The sequence below is a fragment of the Panulirus ornatus genome, chromosome 54 (assembly GCF_036320965.1).
Source record: "Panulirus ornatus isolate Po-2019 chromosome 54, ASM3632096v1, whole genome shotgun sequence".
NCBI lineage: Eukaryota > Metazoa > Arthropoda > Malacostraca > Decapoda > Palinuridae > Panulirus > Panulirus ornatus.
Window position 1 is genome coordinate 6,691,702 of NC_092277.1, and position 17,205 is coordinate 6,708,906.

At 41.0% G+C, this 17,205-nt stretch overlaps 1 long non-coding RNA gene across 1 annotated transcript in view; it reads right to left on the reverse strand.

Moving 5' to 3' along the window:
* LOC139765370 (uncharacterized) overlaps positions 1-17,205 on the reverse strand; it is a 101,519-nt gene that overhangs the window by 58,391 nt on the left and 25,923 nt on the right. Inside the window, exon 2 of the long non-coding RNA XR_011716657.1 lies at positions 15,936-16,072. This is a non-coding gene — a long non-coding RNA (uncharacterized lncRNA). The remainder of the gene's footprint in view (positions 1-15,935; positions 16,073-17,205) is intronic.

Sequence of the window (17,205 nt, forward strand, 5' to 3'; positions counted from 1 at the left end):
AAAGAGGGGCAAGTATGCAGTCTGTTGTGGATGAGAGAGCTTGGGAAGTGAGTAAGTTATTGTTCGCTGATGATATAGCGCTGGTGGCTGATTCATGTAAGAAACTGCAGAAGCTGGTGACTGAGTTTGGTAAAGTGTGTGAAAGAAGAAAGTTAAGAGTAAATGTGAATAAGAACAAGGTTATTAGGTACAGCAGGGTTGAGGGTCAAGTCAATTGGTAGGTAAGTTTGAATGGAGAAAAACTGGAGGAAGTAAAGTGTTTTAGATATGTGGGAGTGGATCTGGCAGCGGATGGAACCATGGAAGTGGAAGTGGATCATAGGGTGGGGGAGGGGGCGAAAATTCTGGGAGCATTGAAGAATGTTTGGAAGTCGAGAACATTATCTCGGAAAGCAAAAATGGGTATGTTTGAAGGAATAGTGGTTCCAACAATGTTGTATGGTTGCGAGGCATGGGCTATGGATAGAGTTGTGCGCAGAAGGGTGGATGTGGTGGAAATGAGATGTTTGAGGACAATATGTGGTGTGAGGTGGTTTGATCGAGTAAGTAATGAAAGGGTAAGAGAGATGTGTGGAAATAAAAAGAGCGTGGTTGAGAGAGCAGAGGAGGGTGTTTTGAAATGGTTTGGTCACATGGAGAGAATGAGTGAGGAAAGATTGACAAAGAGGATATATGTGTCAGAGGTGGAGGGAATGAGGAGAAGTGGGAGACCAAATTTCAGGTGGAAGGATGGAGTGAAAAAGATTTTGAGTGATCAGGGCCTGAATATGCAGGAGGGTGAAAGGCGTGCAAGGAATAGAGTGAATTGGAACGATGTGGTATACCGGGGTCAACGTGCTGTCAATGGATTGAATCAGGGCATGTGAAGCGTCTGGGGTAAACCATGGAAAGTTGTGTGGGGCCTGGATGTGGAAAGGGAGCTGTGGTTTCCGTGCATTATTACATGACAGCTAGAGTCTGAGTGTGAACGAATGGGGCCTTTGGTGTCTTTTCCTAGCGCTACCTCGCGCACATGAGGGGGAGGGTGTTGTTATTCAATGTGTGGCGGGGTGGCGATGGGAACAAATAAGGGCAGACAGTATGAATTATGTACATGTGTATATATGTATATGTCTGTGTGTGTATATATATGTGTACATTGAGATGTATAGGTATGTATATTTGCGTATGTGGACGTGTATGCATATACATGTGTATGTGGGTGTGTTGGGCCATTCTTTTGTCTGTTTCCTTGCGCTACCTCGCTAACGCAGGAGACAGTGACAAAGCAAAGCAAACATTTCAATGTACACATATGTATACATACACAGATTCATATACAAATATTCATATGTACATACTATCCCTGGGGATAGGGGTGAAAGAATACTTCCCACGCACTCCTCGCGTGTCGTAGAAGGTGACTAGAGGGGACTGGAGCGGGGGGCCAGAAATCCTCCCCTCCTTGTATTTTTTTAACTTTCTAAAATGGGAAACAGAAGAAGGAGTCACGCAAGGAGTGCTCATACTCCTCGAAGGCTCAGACTGGGGTGTCTAAATGTGTGTGGATGTAACCAAGATGTGAAAGGAGAGATAGGTAGTATGTTTGAGGAAAGGAACCTGGATGTTTTGGCTCTGAGTGAAACGAAGCTAAAGGGTAAAGGGGAAGAGTGGTTTGGGAATGTCTTGGGAGTAAAGTCAGGCGTTAGTGACAGGACAAGAGCAAGGGAAGGAGTAGCAGTACTGAAACAGGAGTTGTGGGAGTATGTGATAGAATGTAAGAAAGTAAATTCTCGATTAATATGGGTAAAACTGAAAGTTGATGGAGAGAGATGGGTGATTATTGGTGCATATGCACCTGGGCATGAGAAGAAAGATCATGAGAGGCAAGTGTTTTGGGAGCAGCTGAATGAGTGTGTTAGTGGTTTTGATGCACGAGACCGGGTTATAGTGATGGGTGATTTGAATGCAAAGGTGAGTAATGTGGCAGTTGAGGGAATAATTGGTATACATGGGGTGTTCAGTGTTGTAAATGGAAATGGTGAAGAGCTTGTAGATTCATGTGCTGAAAAAGGACTGGTGACTGGGAATACCTGGTTTAAAAAGCGAGATATACATAAGTATACGTATGTAAGTAGGAGAGATGGCCAGAGAGCGTTATTGGATTACGTGTTAATTGACAGGCATGCGAAAGAGAGACTTTTGGATGTTAATGTGCTGAGAGGTGCAGCTGGAGGGATGTCTGATCATTATCTTGTGGAGGCTAAGGTGAAGATTTGTATGGGTTTTCAGAAAAGAAGAGTGAATGTTGGGGTGAAGAGGGTGGTGAGAGTAAGTGAGCTTGGGAAGGAGACTTGTGTGAGGAAGTACTAGGAGAGACTGAATACAGAATGGAAAAAGGTGAGAAAAATGGAAGTAAGGGGAGTGGGGGAGGAATGGGATGTATTTAGGGAAGCAGTGATGGATTGCGCAAAAGATGCTTGTGGCAAGAGAAGAGTGGGAAGTGGGTTGATTAGAAAGAGTAGTGAGTGGTGGGATGAAGAAGTAACATTATTAGTGAAAGAGAAGAGAGAGGCATTTGGACGATTTTTTGCAGGGAAAAAATGCAATTGAGTGGGAGATGTATAAAAGAAAGAGACAGGAGGTCAAGAGAAAGGTGCAAGAGGTGAAAAAGAGGGCAAACGAGAGTTGGGGTGAGAGAGTATCATTAAATTTTAGGGAGAATAAAAAGATGTTCTGGAAGGAGGTAAATAAACTGCGTAAGACAAGGGAGCAAATGGGAACTTCAGTGAAGGGCGCAAATGGGGAGGTGATAACAAGTAGTGGTGATGTGAGAAGGAGATGGAGTGAGTATTTTGAAGGTTTGTTAAATGTGTTTGATGATAGAGTGGCAGATATAGGGTGTTTTGGTCAAGGTGGTGTGCAAAGTGAGAGGGTTAGGGAAAATGATTTGGTAAACAGAGAAGAGGTAGTAAAAGCTTTGCGGAAGATGAAAGCCGGCAAGGCAGCAGGTTTGGATGGTATTGCAGTGGAATTTATTAAAAAAGGGGGTGACTGTATTATTGACTGGTTGGTAAGGTTATTTAATGTATGTATGACTCATGGTGAGGTGCCTGAGGATTGGCGGAATGCGTGCATAGTGCCATTGTACAAAGGCAAAGGGGATAAGAGTGAGTGCTCAAGTTACAGAGGTATAAGTTTGTTGAGTATTCCTGGTAAATTATATGGGAGGGTATTGATTGAGAGGGTGAAGGCATGTACAGAGCATCAGATTGGGGAAGAGCAGTGTGGTTTCAGAAGTGGTAGAGGATGTGTGGATCAGGTGTTTGCTTTGAAGAATGTATGTGAGAAATACTTAGAAAAGCAAATGGATTTGTATGTAGCATTTATGGATCTGGAGAAGGCATATAATAGAGTTGATAGAGATGCTCTGTGGAAGGTATTAAGAATATATGGTGTGGGAGGCAAGTTGTTAGAAGCAGTGAAAAGTTTTTATCGAGGATGTAAGGCATGTGTACGTGTAGGAAGAGAGGAAAGTGATTGGTTCTCAGTGAATGTAGGTTTGCGGCAGGGGTGTGTGATGTCTCCATGGTTGTTTGATTTGTTTATGGATGGGGTTGTTACGGAGGTGAATGAAAGAGTTTTGGGAAGAGGGGCAAGTATGAAGTCTGTTGTGGATGAGAGAGCTTGGGAAGTGAGTCAGTTGTTGTTCGCTGATGATACAGCGCTGGTGGCTGATTCATGTGAGAAACTGCAGAAGCTGGTGACTGAGTTTGGTAAAGTGTGTGAAAGAAGAAAGTTAAGAGTAAATGTGAATAAGAGCAAGGTTATTAGGTACAGTAGGGTTGAGGGTCAAGTCAATTGGGAGGTAAGTTTGAATGGAGAAAAACTGGAGGAAGTAAAGTGTTTTAGATATCTGGGAGTGGATCTGGCAGCGGATGGAACCATGGAAGCGGAAGTGGATCATAGGGTGGGGGAGGGGGCGAAAATTCTGGGAGCTTTGAAGAATGTGTGGAAGTCGAGAACATTATCTCGGCAAGCAAAAATGGATATGTTTGAAGGAATAGTGGTTCCAACAATGTTGTATGGTTGCGAGGCGTGGGCTATGGATAGAGTTGTGCGCAGTAGGGTGGATGTGCTGGAAATGAGATGTTTGAGGACAATGTGTGGTGTGAGGTGGTTTGATCGAGTAAGTAACGTAAGGGTAAGAGAGATGTGTGGAAATAAAAAGAGCATGGTTGAGAGAGCAGAAGAGGGTGTATTGAAATGGTTTGGGCACATGGAGAGAATGAGTGAGGAAAGATTGACCAAGAGGATATATGTGTCGGAGGTGGAGGGAACGAGGAGAAGAGGGAGACCAAATTGGAGGTGGAAAGATGGAGTGAAAAAGATTTTGTGTGATCGGGGCCTGAACATGCAGGAGGGTGAAAGGAGGGCAAGGAATAGAATGAATTGGATCAATGTGGTATACCGGGGTTGACGTGCTGTCAGTGGATTGAATCAGGGCATGTGAAGCGTCTGGGGTAAACCATGGAAAGCTGTGTAGATATGTATATTTGCGTGTGTGGACGTATGTATATACATGTGTATGGGGGTGGGTTGGGCCATTTCTTTCGTCTGTTTCCTTGCGCTACCTTGCAAACGCGGGAGACAGCAGCAACAAAAAAAAAAAAAATAACACACTTGCTACCTTTATTCATTCCCGTCACCACCACGCCACATGTGAAAGACACCCCCCTCCACCCGCACACACATGACATAGTGCTAAGAAAAGACAACAAAGGCCACATTCGTCCACACTCAGTCTCTAGCTGTCATGGATAATGCACCGAAACCACAGCTCACTTTCCACATCCAAGCAATACAAAACTTTCCATAACTATTGTTGTAATTTTTCATTCACTTTTTACACTTACTGTAGTAGTCAAATAAGCATTCCTAGGAGCCTTACATCTACCAAAAGGAATAACACAACCAATCCAAAAAATGCATCCTTTGTATAAAATCATAAATTGAGCCATAGTAGATATACCTATTCCAAGAAACATTTCAATATTTTGAAACTTCTCTTCTCTTTTATGATTATGCCTATCTGTTCAAATTCTAACAGGACTCCTTTTAGCTACACACTACAAAGAAGATTTTTCTAGTGTAGCTCACATTTGTCATGACATAAACTATGGATGACTACATCGTACAATACACACTAACGGAGCATGCTTTTTCTAAATTTGTCATTGTATACATATTAGATGAGATATCAATTATAGATCTTTCTTGTTCATCGAAGTATGACTAATCAGAGATTTAATTCTATCTATTCATTCATTATGCTTTGTAGCTGTCTCCCGCGTTAGCTAGTTAGCGCAAGGAAACAGACGAAAGAATGGCCCAGCCCACCCACATACACATGTATATACATACACGTCCACACACGCAAATATATATACCTATACATCACAATGTATACATATATATACACACACAGACATATACATATATACAAATGTACATAATTCATACTGTCTGCCTTTATTCATTCCCATGGCCACCTCGCCACACATGGAATAACAACCCCCTCCCCCCTCATGTGTGCGAGGTAGCCCTAGGAAAAGACAACAAAGGCCACATTTGTTCACACTCAGTCTCTAGCTGTCATGTAATAATGCACCGAAACCACAGCTCCCTTTCCACATCCAGGCCCCACACAACTTTCCATGGTTTACCCCAGACGCTTCACATGCCCTGGTTTAATCCACTGACAGCATGTCAACCCTGGTATACCACATCGTTCCAATTCACTCTATTCCTTGCACGCCTTTCATCCTCCTGCATGTTCAGGCCCTGATCACTCAAAATCTTTTTCACTCCATCTTTCCACCTCCAATTTGGTCTCCCACTTCTCCTCGTTCCCACCACCTCTGACACATATATCCTCTTGGTCGATCTTTCCTCACTCATTCTCTCCATGTGATCAAACCATTTCAAAACACCCTCTTCTGCTCTCTCAACCACACTCTTTTTATTACCCCACATCTCTGTTACCCTATTATTACTTACTCGATCAAACCACCTCACACCACATATTGTCCTCAAACATCTCATTTCCAGCACATCCACCCTCCTGTGCACAACTCTATCCATAGCCCACGCTTCGCAACCATATAACATTGTTGGAACCACTATTCCTTCAAACATACCCATTTTTGCTTTCCGAGATAATGTTTTCGACTTCCACACATTCTTCAACGCTCCCAGAATTTTCGCCCCCTCCCCCACCCTATGATTGACTTCTGCTTCCATGGTTCCATCCGCTGCCAAATCCACTCCCAGATATCTAAAACACTTCACTTCCTACAGTTTTTCTCCATTCAAACTTACCTCCCAATTAACTTGACCCTCAACCCTACTGTACCTAATAACCTTGCTCTTATTCACATTTACTCTTAACTTTCTTTTTTCACACACTTTACCAAACTCAGTCACCAGCTTCTGCAGTTTCTCACATGAATCAGCCACCAGCGCTGTATCATCAGCAAACAACAACTGACTCACTTCCCAAGCTCTCTCATCCACAACAGACTGCATACTTGCCCCTCTTTCCAAAACTCTTGCATTCACCTCCCTAACAACCCCATCCATAAACAAATTAAACAACCATGGAGACATCACACCCCCCTGTTGCAAACCTACATTCACTGAGAACCAATCACTTTCCGCTCTTCCTACACGTACACATGCCTTACATCCTCAATAAAAACTTTTCACTGCTTCTAAAAACTTGCCTCCCACACCACATATTCTTAATACCTTCTACAGAGAACCTCTATCAACTCTATCATATGCCTTCTCCAGATCCATAAATGCTACATACAGATCCATTTGCTTTTCTAAGTATTTCTGACATACATTTTTCAAAGGAAACACCTGATCCACACATCCTCTACCACTTTTGAAACCACACTGCTCTTCCCCAATCTGATGCTCCGTACATGCCTTCACCTTCTCAATAAATACCCTCCCATATAATTTACCGGAAATACTCAACAAACTTATACCTCTGTACTTTGAGCACTCATTCTTATCCCCTTTGCCTTTGTACAATGGCACTATGCAAGCATACCACCAATCCTCAGGCACCTCACCATGAATCATATACATACCTATATATCTCAACATATACATATATACATACACACAGACATATACATATATACTCATATACATAATTCATACTGTCTGCCTTTATTCATTCCGTGCCACCCAGCCAAACATGAAATGACAAACGCCTCCCCCCACATGTGTGCGAGGTAGCGCTAGGAAAAGACAACAAAAGCCCCATTCCTTCACACTCATCCTCTAGCTGTCATGTATAATGCACCAAAACCACAGCTCCTTTTTCACATCCAGGCCCCACAAAACTTTCCACGGTTTACCCCAGATGCTTCACATGCCCTGGTTCAATCCATCGACAGCACGTCGACCCCATTATACCGCATCATTCCAATTCACTCTATTCCTTGCACGCCTTTCACCCTCCTGTATGTTCAGGCCCCGATCACTCAAAATCTTTTTCACTCTATCTTTCCACCTCCAATTTGGTCTCACACTTCTCCTCGTTCCCTCTACCTTTGACACATATATCCTCTTGGTCAATCTTTCCTCACTCATTCTCTCCGTGTGACCAAACCATTTCAAAACACCCTCTTGTGTTCTCTCAACCATACTCTTTTTATTACCACAAATCTCTCTTGCCCTTTCATTACTTACTAATCAAATAAAAAACATACAATAACTTTTAAATTCCATGAAAAAATAAAATAATCTAACGAAACTGGAAGGAAACTCTTTTAAGCCAAATACATAAGTTTATAATGAAAACATGGCACTGTTCTGCGGACTCAAATAAAAACAAAAGCTATACCCACTAACATCACATAAAAAACGGAAACTAAAAAGATTTCCTCCTAAAAAGATAATCCTAAAAAGCACACTTATAAACAAAATTCTCCTATATCCTGACATAAAAATTAAAGCAAATCCACCTCCCCTATGTTCAGTATTGAATCCAGAAACCAATTCAGATTCCCCCTTAGCAAAATCAAAAAGAGTTCGATTAGTTTCAGCTAAACATGATGCCAACCATACTCCCCTTAAAGGCAAAATAAGTCACAAAAATCAAACCTTCTCTATATAATCTAAAAAGCCCTGAATCAAATATCTCCATCAAAAAGAAATATCTTAATAGAAAGGTTTGTTCCTTAGAAAATAACTTCACAGCATCAGAGAAAGGTTGCAAAATTCCAGCAATCCCTACATTAGTGAGACCTTTACCAATTTTCACATATCCTAAAACTTTTTGCTCTAACAAAGTTACAAATGCTACAGCGATTAGTACACAAATAATAACTAATAAATATTTTAAAGCAGAAATAATAAAAATAATCAACCTGTACCCCACAAAGAACAACTTAGCATATTATCTATTGACATGAGATTCTATATAATTAGATCCTAAATCTAATGCATAAATACTGCCAAAGTAATATTCCATAGCAGAAAACAATTCTAATCCTTAAATCCTTTCATACTAAAGGAATTCTTTTTATGGGGGATAAAACCTACAGCACTAAATGAGTTGTTAGCGGTTTTTGATGCACGAGACCGGTTAAAGTGATGGGTGATTTGAATGCAAAGGTGAGTAATGTGGCATTTTTAGAATAATTGGGATGCATGGGGTGTTCAGTGTTGTAAATGGAAATGGTGAAAAAGCTTGTAGATTTTTGTGCTGAAAAGGACTGATGATTGGAATAACCTGGTTTAAAAAGCGAGATATTCATAAAATATACTGTATGTAAGTAGGAGAGATGGCCAAAAGCGTTAATTGATTACTGTAAATTTTACAAGCGTGCAAAAGAGACTTTTGTTCAATGTGCTGAGGGGTGCAACTGGAAAGGGGTGTCTGATCATTTATCTTGTGGAGGCTAAGGTGAAGATTAGTATGGGTTTTCAGAAAAGAAGAGTGAATGTTGGGGTGAAGAAGGTGGTGAGAGTAAGTGAGCTTGGGAAGGAGACCTGTGTGAAGAAGTATCAGGAGAGACTGTGTACAGAATGGAAAAAGGTGAGAACAATGGAAATAAGGGGAGTGGGGGAGGAATGGGATGTATTTAGGGAATCAGTGATGGATTGCGCAAAAGATGCTTGTGGCAGGAGAAGAGTGGGAGGTGGGCTGTTTAGAAAGGGTAGTGAGTGGTGGGATGAAGAAGTAAGAGTATTAGTGAAAGAGAAGAGAGAGGCATTTGGACAATTTTTGCAGGGAAAAAATGCAATTGAGTGGGAGATGTATAAAAGAAAGAGACAGGAGGTCAAGAGAAAGGTGCAAGAGGTGAAAAAAAGGGCAAATGAGAGTTGGGGTGAGAGACTATCAGTAAATTTTAGGGAGAATAAAAAGATGTTCTGGAAGGAGGTAAAAAGGGTGCGTAAGACAAGGGAGCAAATGGGAACTTCAGTGAAGGGCGTAAATGGGGAGGTGATAACAAGTAGTGGTGATGTGAGAAGGAGATGGAATGAGTATTTTGAAGGTTTGTTGAATGTGTCTGATGACAGAGTGGCAGATATAGGGTGTTTGGGTCGAGGTGGTGTGCAAAGTGAGAGGGTTAGGGAAAATGATTTGGTAAACAGAGAAGAGGTAGTAAAAGCTTTGCGGAAGATGAAAGCCGGCAAGGCAGCAGGTTTGGATGGTATTGCAGTGGAATTTATTAAAAAAGGGGGTGACTGTATTGTTGACTGGTTGGTAAGGTTATTTAATGTATGTATGACTCATGGTGAGGTGCCTGAGGATTGGCGGAATGCGTGCATAGTGCCATTGTACAAAGGCAAAGGGGATAAGAGTGAGTGCTCAAATTACAGAGGTATAAGTTTGTTGAGTATTCCTGGTAAATTATATGGGAGGGTATTGATTGAGAGGGTGAAGGCATGTACAGAGCATCAGATTGGGAAGAGCAGTGTGGTTTCAGAAGTGGTAGAGGATGTGTGGATCAGGTGTTTGCTTTGAAGAATGTATGTGAGAAATACTTAGAAAAGCAAATGGATTTGTATGTAGCATTTATGGATCTGGAGAGGGCATATGATAGAGTTGATAGAGATGCTCTGTGGAAGGTATTAAGAATATATGGTGTGGGAGGCAAGTTGTTAGAAGCAGTGAAAAGTTTTTATCGAGGATGTAAGGCATGTGTACGTGTAGGAAGAGAGGAAAGTGATTGGTTCTCAGTGAATGTAGGTTTGCGGCAGGGGTGTGTGATGTCTCCATGGTTGTTTAATTTGTTTATGGATGGGGTTGTTAGGGAGGTAAATGCAAGAGTCTTGGAAAGAGGGGCAAGTATGAAGTCTGTTGGGGATGAGAGAGCTTGGGAAGTGAGTCAGTTGTTGTTCGCTGATGATACAGCGCTGGTGGCGGATTCATGTGAGAAACTGCAGAAGCTGGTGACGGAGTTTGGTAAAGTGTGTGGAAGAAGAAAGTTAAGAGTAAATGTGAATAAGAGCAAGGTTATTAGGTACAGTAGGGTTGAGGGTCAAGTCAATTGGGAGGTGAGTTTGAATGGTGAAAAACTGGAGGAAGTGAAGTGTTTTAGATATCTGAGAGTGGATCTGTCAGCGGATGGAACCATGGAAGCGGAAGTGGATCATAGGGTGGGGGAGGGGGCGAAAATTTTGGGAGCCTTGAAAAATGTGTGGAAGTCGAGAACATTATCCCGGAAAGCAAAAATGGGTATGTTTGAAGGAATAGTAGTTCCAACAATGTTGTATGGTTGCGAGGCGTGGGCTATGGATAGAGTTGTGCGCAGGAGGATGGATGTGCTGGAAATGAGATGTTTGAGGACAATGTGTGGTGTGAGGTGGTTTGATCGAGTAAGTAACGTAAGGGTAAGAGAGATGTGTGGAAATAATAAGAGCGTGGTTGAGAGAGCAGAAGAGGGTGTTTTGAAATGGTTTGGGCACATGGAGAGAATGAGTGAGGAAAGATTGACCAAGAGGATATATGTGTCGGAGGTGGAGGGAACGAGGAGAAGAGGGAGACCAAATTGGAGGTGGAAAGATGGAGTGAAAAGGATTTTGTGTGATCGGGGCCTGAACATGCAGGAGGGTGAAAGGAGGGCAAGGAATAGAGTGAATTGGAGCGATGTGGTATACAGGGATTGACGTGCTGTCAGTGGATTGAATCAAGGCATGTGAAGCGTCCGGGGTAAACCATGGAAAGCTGTGTAGGTATGTATATTTCCGTGTGTGGACGTGTGTATGTACATGTGTATGGGGGGGGTTGGGCCATTTCTTTTCGTCTGTTTCCTTGCGCTACCTCGCAAACGCGGGAGACAGCGACAAAGTATAAAAAAAAAAAAAAAAAGAAACCTACCCAGAAGTGAATCATAGGGTGGGAGAGGGGGCAAAAGTTCTGGCAGCATTGAAGAATGTGTGAAGTCCAGAACATTATCTCGGAAAGCAAAAATGGGTAAGTTTGAAGGAATAGTGGTTCCAACAATGTTATATGGTTGCGAGGTGTGGGCTATAGATAGAGCTGTGCGGAGGAGGGTGGATGTGCTGGAAATGAGATGTTTGAGGACAATATCTGGTGTGCGGTGGTTTGATCGAGTAAGTAATAATAGGGTAAGAGAGATGGGTGGTAATAAAAAGAGTGTGGTTGAGAAAGCAGAAGAGGATGTATTGAAATGGTTTGGTCACATGGATAGAATGAGTGAGGAAAGATTGACCAAGAGGATATATGTGTCAGAGGTGGAGGGAACAAGAAGTGGGAGACCAAATTGGAAGTGGAAAGATGGAGTGAAAAAGATTTTGAGTGATCGGGGCCTGAACATGCAGGAGGGTGAAAGGTGTGCAAGGAATAGAGTGAATTGGAACGATGTGGTATACTTAGGTCGACGTGCTGTCACTGAATTGAACCAGGGAATGTGAAGCATCTGGGGTAAACCATGGAAAGTTCTGTGGGGCCTGGATGTGGAAAGGGAGCTATGTTTCGGTGCATTATACACAACAGCTAGAGACTGAGTGTGAATAAATGCGGCCTTTGTTGTCCTTTCCTAGCGCTACCTCACACATATGCGGGGGGAGGGGGTTATTATTTCATGTGTGGCGGGGTGGCAATGGGAATGAATAAAGGCAGATAGTATGAATTATATATATGTGCATATATGTATATGTCTGTGTGTTTATATATATGTATACATGTATACGTTGACATGTATAGGTAAGTATATTTGTGTGAGTGGACGCGTATGTATATACATGTGTAATAGGGTGGGTTGGGCCATTCTTTCATCTGTTTCCTTGTGCTAACTCGCTAACGCGGGAGACAGCGACAAAGTAAAATAAATAAACAAAGAAAGAAATCGACCTGGTTCACACCGGTTGGAATTCAAATCATGTAAAGATTTAAAGGTCGAACAGACCTCCTTTAGCATCCACTACACCATTAAGGATCTTTACTTCAACATCGAGGTCGCAAACCATTTTTTCAATATGGACTCTCAAAAAAGATTACGCTGTTATCCCTAAAGTAAGTTAATTTGGTTTCTCCAATAGAGGATCCTTATATGCTTCAATATAAAAGTAATGAATTTTATAAACAGAGCAGTTGCTTATCATACTCCTGTTGCCCAACAAATTATTTCAGTTCAATAACACCAAACATATAACTAATCTTTAAAATTTACTAACCAAACTATAAAGACTTATAGGGTCTTATCGTCCCAATCTCATTAAGCCATTTCATTTAAACATAAGTTTAAAAGTTTACAATACAGACAGTTAATCTCTTGTTCAGCCATTCATACCGGTCCCCAATTAAGGGAAAAATTAGTATGCTACCTTAGCATGGTCATACTACCTCGGCCGTTAAATGTAAACATCACTGGGCAAGATACACTTTATGTAAATTTTCATGAAGACAAGTTTTTGATAAACAGACAGAAATGTTATTTACCGAATCCCTTTATTGTATCTTAAATTTAGACATTTCGACACAAAGGTAATTCTACTAATAAAATCATTATTCCTCATAAAATAAAATTTTTTTTGCTAAAGTTTCACATTATTTCACTTGATCGCTGTCTCCTGTGTCAGCGAGGTAGCGAAAGGAATCAGACGAAAGAATAGCCCAACCCACCCACATACACATGTAAATACATACACACCCATACATATACATACCTATACATTTTTACAGCGCTGGTGGCTGATTCGAGTGAGAAGCTGCAGAAGCTGGTGACTGAGTTTGGTAAAGTGTGTGAAAGAAGAAAGCTGAGAGTAAATGTGAATAAGAGCAAGGCTATTAGGTACAGTAGGGTTGAGGGACAAGTCAACTGGGAGGTAATTTTGAATGGAGAAAAACTGGAGGAAGTGAAGTGTTTTAGATATCTGGGAGTGGATTTGGCAGTGGATGGAACCATGGAACCAGAAGTGAACCATAGGATGGGGGGGGGGCGAAAGTTCTGGGAGCATTGAAGAATGTGTGGAAGTCCAGAACATTATCTCGGAAAGCAAAAATGGGTATGTTTTAAGGAATAGTGGTTCCAACAATATTATATGGTTGTGAGGTGTAGGCTATGGATGGAGTTGTGCGGAGGAGGGTGGATGTGCTGGAAATGAGATGTCTGAGGACAATATGTGGTGTGAGGTGGTTTGATCAAGTAAGTAATAATAGTGTAAGAGAGATGTGTGGTAATAAAAAGAGTGTGGTTGAGAGAGCACAAGAGGGTGTTTTGAAATGGTTTGGTCACATGGAGAGAATGAGTAAGGAAAGATTGACCAAGAGGATATATGTGTCAGAGGTGGAGGGAACGAGGAGAAGTGCGAGACCAAATTGGAGGTGGAAAGATGGAGTGAAAAAGATTTTGAGTGATTGGGGCCTGAACATGCAGGAGGGTGAAAGGCGTGCAAGGAATAGAGTGAATTGGAACGATGTGGTATACCGGGGTCGACTTGCTGTCAATGTGTGGCAGGGTGGCAGCAGGAATGGATGTATATGTATATGTGCATGTGTGGGCATTTATGCACATACATGTGTATGTGGGTGGGTTGGGCCATTCTTTCATCTGTTTTCTTGCGCTACCTCGCTAACGCGGGAGACAGCGACAAAGTATAATAAAAAAATAACATTTATATCTTTATTGATTATATTATTTTCTTTTCTTCTCAAAACAGACAAAATCCCTTCTTCCTCTCTCTCTCTCTCTTCTCTCTCTCTCTCTCCCTCCCCCAACACACCAAATAAAAAAAATCTATTCTTATTAATCTTTACTTTAACCATTTTTGTCAGGCATCATATTCAATACATTAAAATTTTGATAATGAATATGAAAAATAAAGTTTTACGAAACTAAGAAATTTAAATAGGAGGGTGTAATGAGAAAAGTAAGTGTATTTCTTACAAAAATGGTTCGATATATTCATCTATGAATATAAAATATATAAATGAATAAATATTTTTAACCATTTTTGTAAGAAATACATTAATTTTTCTCATTACTCCCTCCTATCTAAATTTCTTAATCTCATACAACTTTCTTACAATATTTTTCATATTTTTTATCAAAATTTTAATGTATTAAATATGATGCCTGATAAAAGGTTTGTTTTAATAGAACAAGTAATGCAGGCCCATGCCATATACTAAAAACTGATTTATGAAATGAATCCTGATTACATAAACTTGACACAAAATCCAGTTTCCTGTACTTTATGTTACTGCAGTTTCAAGTATTGTTTTTACAAAATCACTATCTATAACTCCATCATAAAAGAAAAATAACAATACTTTTTTTTTTTTGCTTTCTCGCTGTCTCCCACGTTTGCGAGGTAGTGTAAGGAAACAGACGAAAGAAATGGCCCAACCCACCCCCATACACATGTATACACATACATGTCCACACATGCAAATATACATACCTATACATCTCAGTGTACACATATATATACACACATAGACATATACATATATACACATGTACATAATTCATACTGTCTGCCTTTATTTATTCCCATCGCCACCTCGCCACACATGGAATAATATCCCCCTCCCCCCTCATGTGTGCGAGGTAGCGCTAGGAAAAGAGCTCGGGAAGTGAGTCAGTTGTTGTTCGCTGATGATACAGTGCTGGTGGCTGATTCATGTGAGAAACTGCAGAAGCTGGTGACTGAGTTTGGTAAAGTGTGTGAAAGAAGAAAGTTAAGAGTAAATGTGAATAAGAGCAAGGTTATTAGGTACAGTAGGGTTGAGGGTCAAGTCAATTGGGATGTAAGTTTGAATGGAGAAAAGCTAGAGGAAGTAAAGTGTTTTAGATATCTGGAAGTGGATCTGGCAGTGGATGGAACCATGGAAGCGGAAGTGAATCATAGGGTGGGGGAGGGGGCGAAAATCCTGGGAGCCTTGAAGAATGTGTGGAAGTCGAGAACATTATCTCGGAAAGCAAAAATGGGTATGTTTGAAGGAATAGTGGTTCCAACAACAATACATGTTTCCACTTTTTAATTAGTTCCTTGACTATGAATACTAATGCATTATTTGCTAGATTGTCTGACATCCCATGTTCTCTATAATCTTCCCTCCCAATGATAGAATCTCTTCTCTCATTATAAAATTCATATTCCACAAGACTCATCCCATCAAGAAATAATGCCACAAAATTTTTCCTCTGTCCTGATCTTCCCAGCTTTATCTTTCAACATACTTAGTGTGTAGGTAATCCAACATACATTCATATAAATTCTGCAAAACCAAATTTGCAATGTACCTACAAAAGTCAAAGCAAAAATGTTACAAAGAAATCTGTAGGCTTTAGGGCTATGGTAGTGGGTAGCTAAAACAAAACTTTTTTGCTGTAATTTTCTTTTGTACTACCAGAACCCTAAAAAAAAGTCTAAAACATTATAATTAAGGCACATACCTTGAAGCATTTCCCATCCACTTTTCAGGGGTGTTGTATATTTCAGATGAATTAACTTGCAGGTGTTTTTTCATCCCCTTATTTTTGTTCTGCATTTCTCTATTAGTTATGTTGTTGGTGACATTTTTTAACTGCCTCTGAAAAAATTGTGACATTTAGTTTGGAAGTACCATTAAAAGTACAACTAACTCTCAGTAAAGCATATTTATGTTTATTATACTTAATAGACATCTCAAATGTTAGAGATGTAGTGCAAGGAAACAGACGAGGAATGGCCCAACCCAACATATATAAATGTATATACATAAACGCCCACACACACATATATACATGCATATACATTTCAAATTTTACATACATATACAAACACAGATATATACTTTTTTTTTTGCTTTGACGCTGTCTCCCGCGTTTGCGAGGTAGCGCAAGGAAACAGACGAAAGAAATGGCCCAACCCACCCCCATACACATGTATATACATACACGTCCACACACGTAAATATACATACCTCCACAGCTTTCCATGGTTTACCCCAGACGCTTCACATGCCCTGATTCAATCCACTGACAGCATGTCAACCCCAGTATACCACATCGATCCAATTCACTCTATTCCTTGCCCTCCTTTCACCCTCCTGCATGTTCAGGCCCCCATCACTCAAAATCTTTTTCACTCCATCTTTCCACCTCCAATTTGGTCTCCCACTTCTCCTCGTTCCCTCCACCTCCGACACATATATCCTCTTGGTCAATCTTTCCTCACTCATTCTCTCCATGTGCCCAAACCATTTCAAAACACCCTCTTCTGCTCTCTCAACCACGCTCTTTTTATTTCCACACATCTCTCTTACCCTTACGTTACTTACACGATCAAACCACCTCACACCACACATTGTCCTCAAACATCTCATTTCCAGCACATCCATCCTCCTGCGCACAACTCTATCCATAGTCCACGCCTCGCAACCATACAACATTGTTGGAACCACTATTCCTTCAAACATACCCATTTTTGCTTTCCGAGATAATGTTCTCGACTTCCACACATTCTTCAAGGCTCCCAGGATTTTCGCACCCTCCCCCACCCTATGATCCACTTCCGCTTCCATGGTTCCATCCGCTGCCAGATCCACTCCCAGATATCTAAAACACTTCACTTCCTCCAGTTTTTCTCCATTCAAACTTACCTCCCAATTGACTTGACCCTCAACCCTACTGTACCTAATAACCTTGCTCTTATTCACATTTACTCTTAACTTTCTTCTTTCAC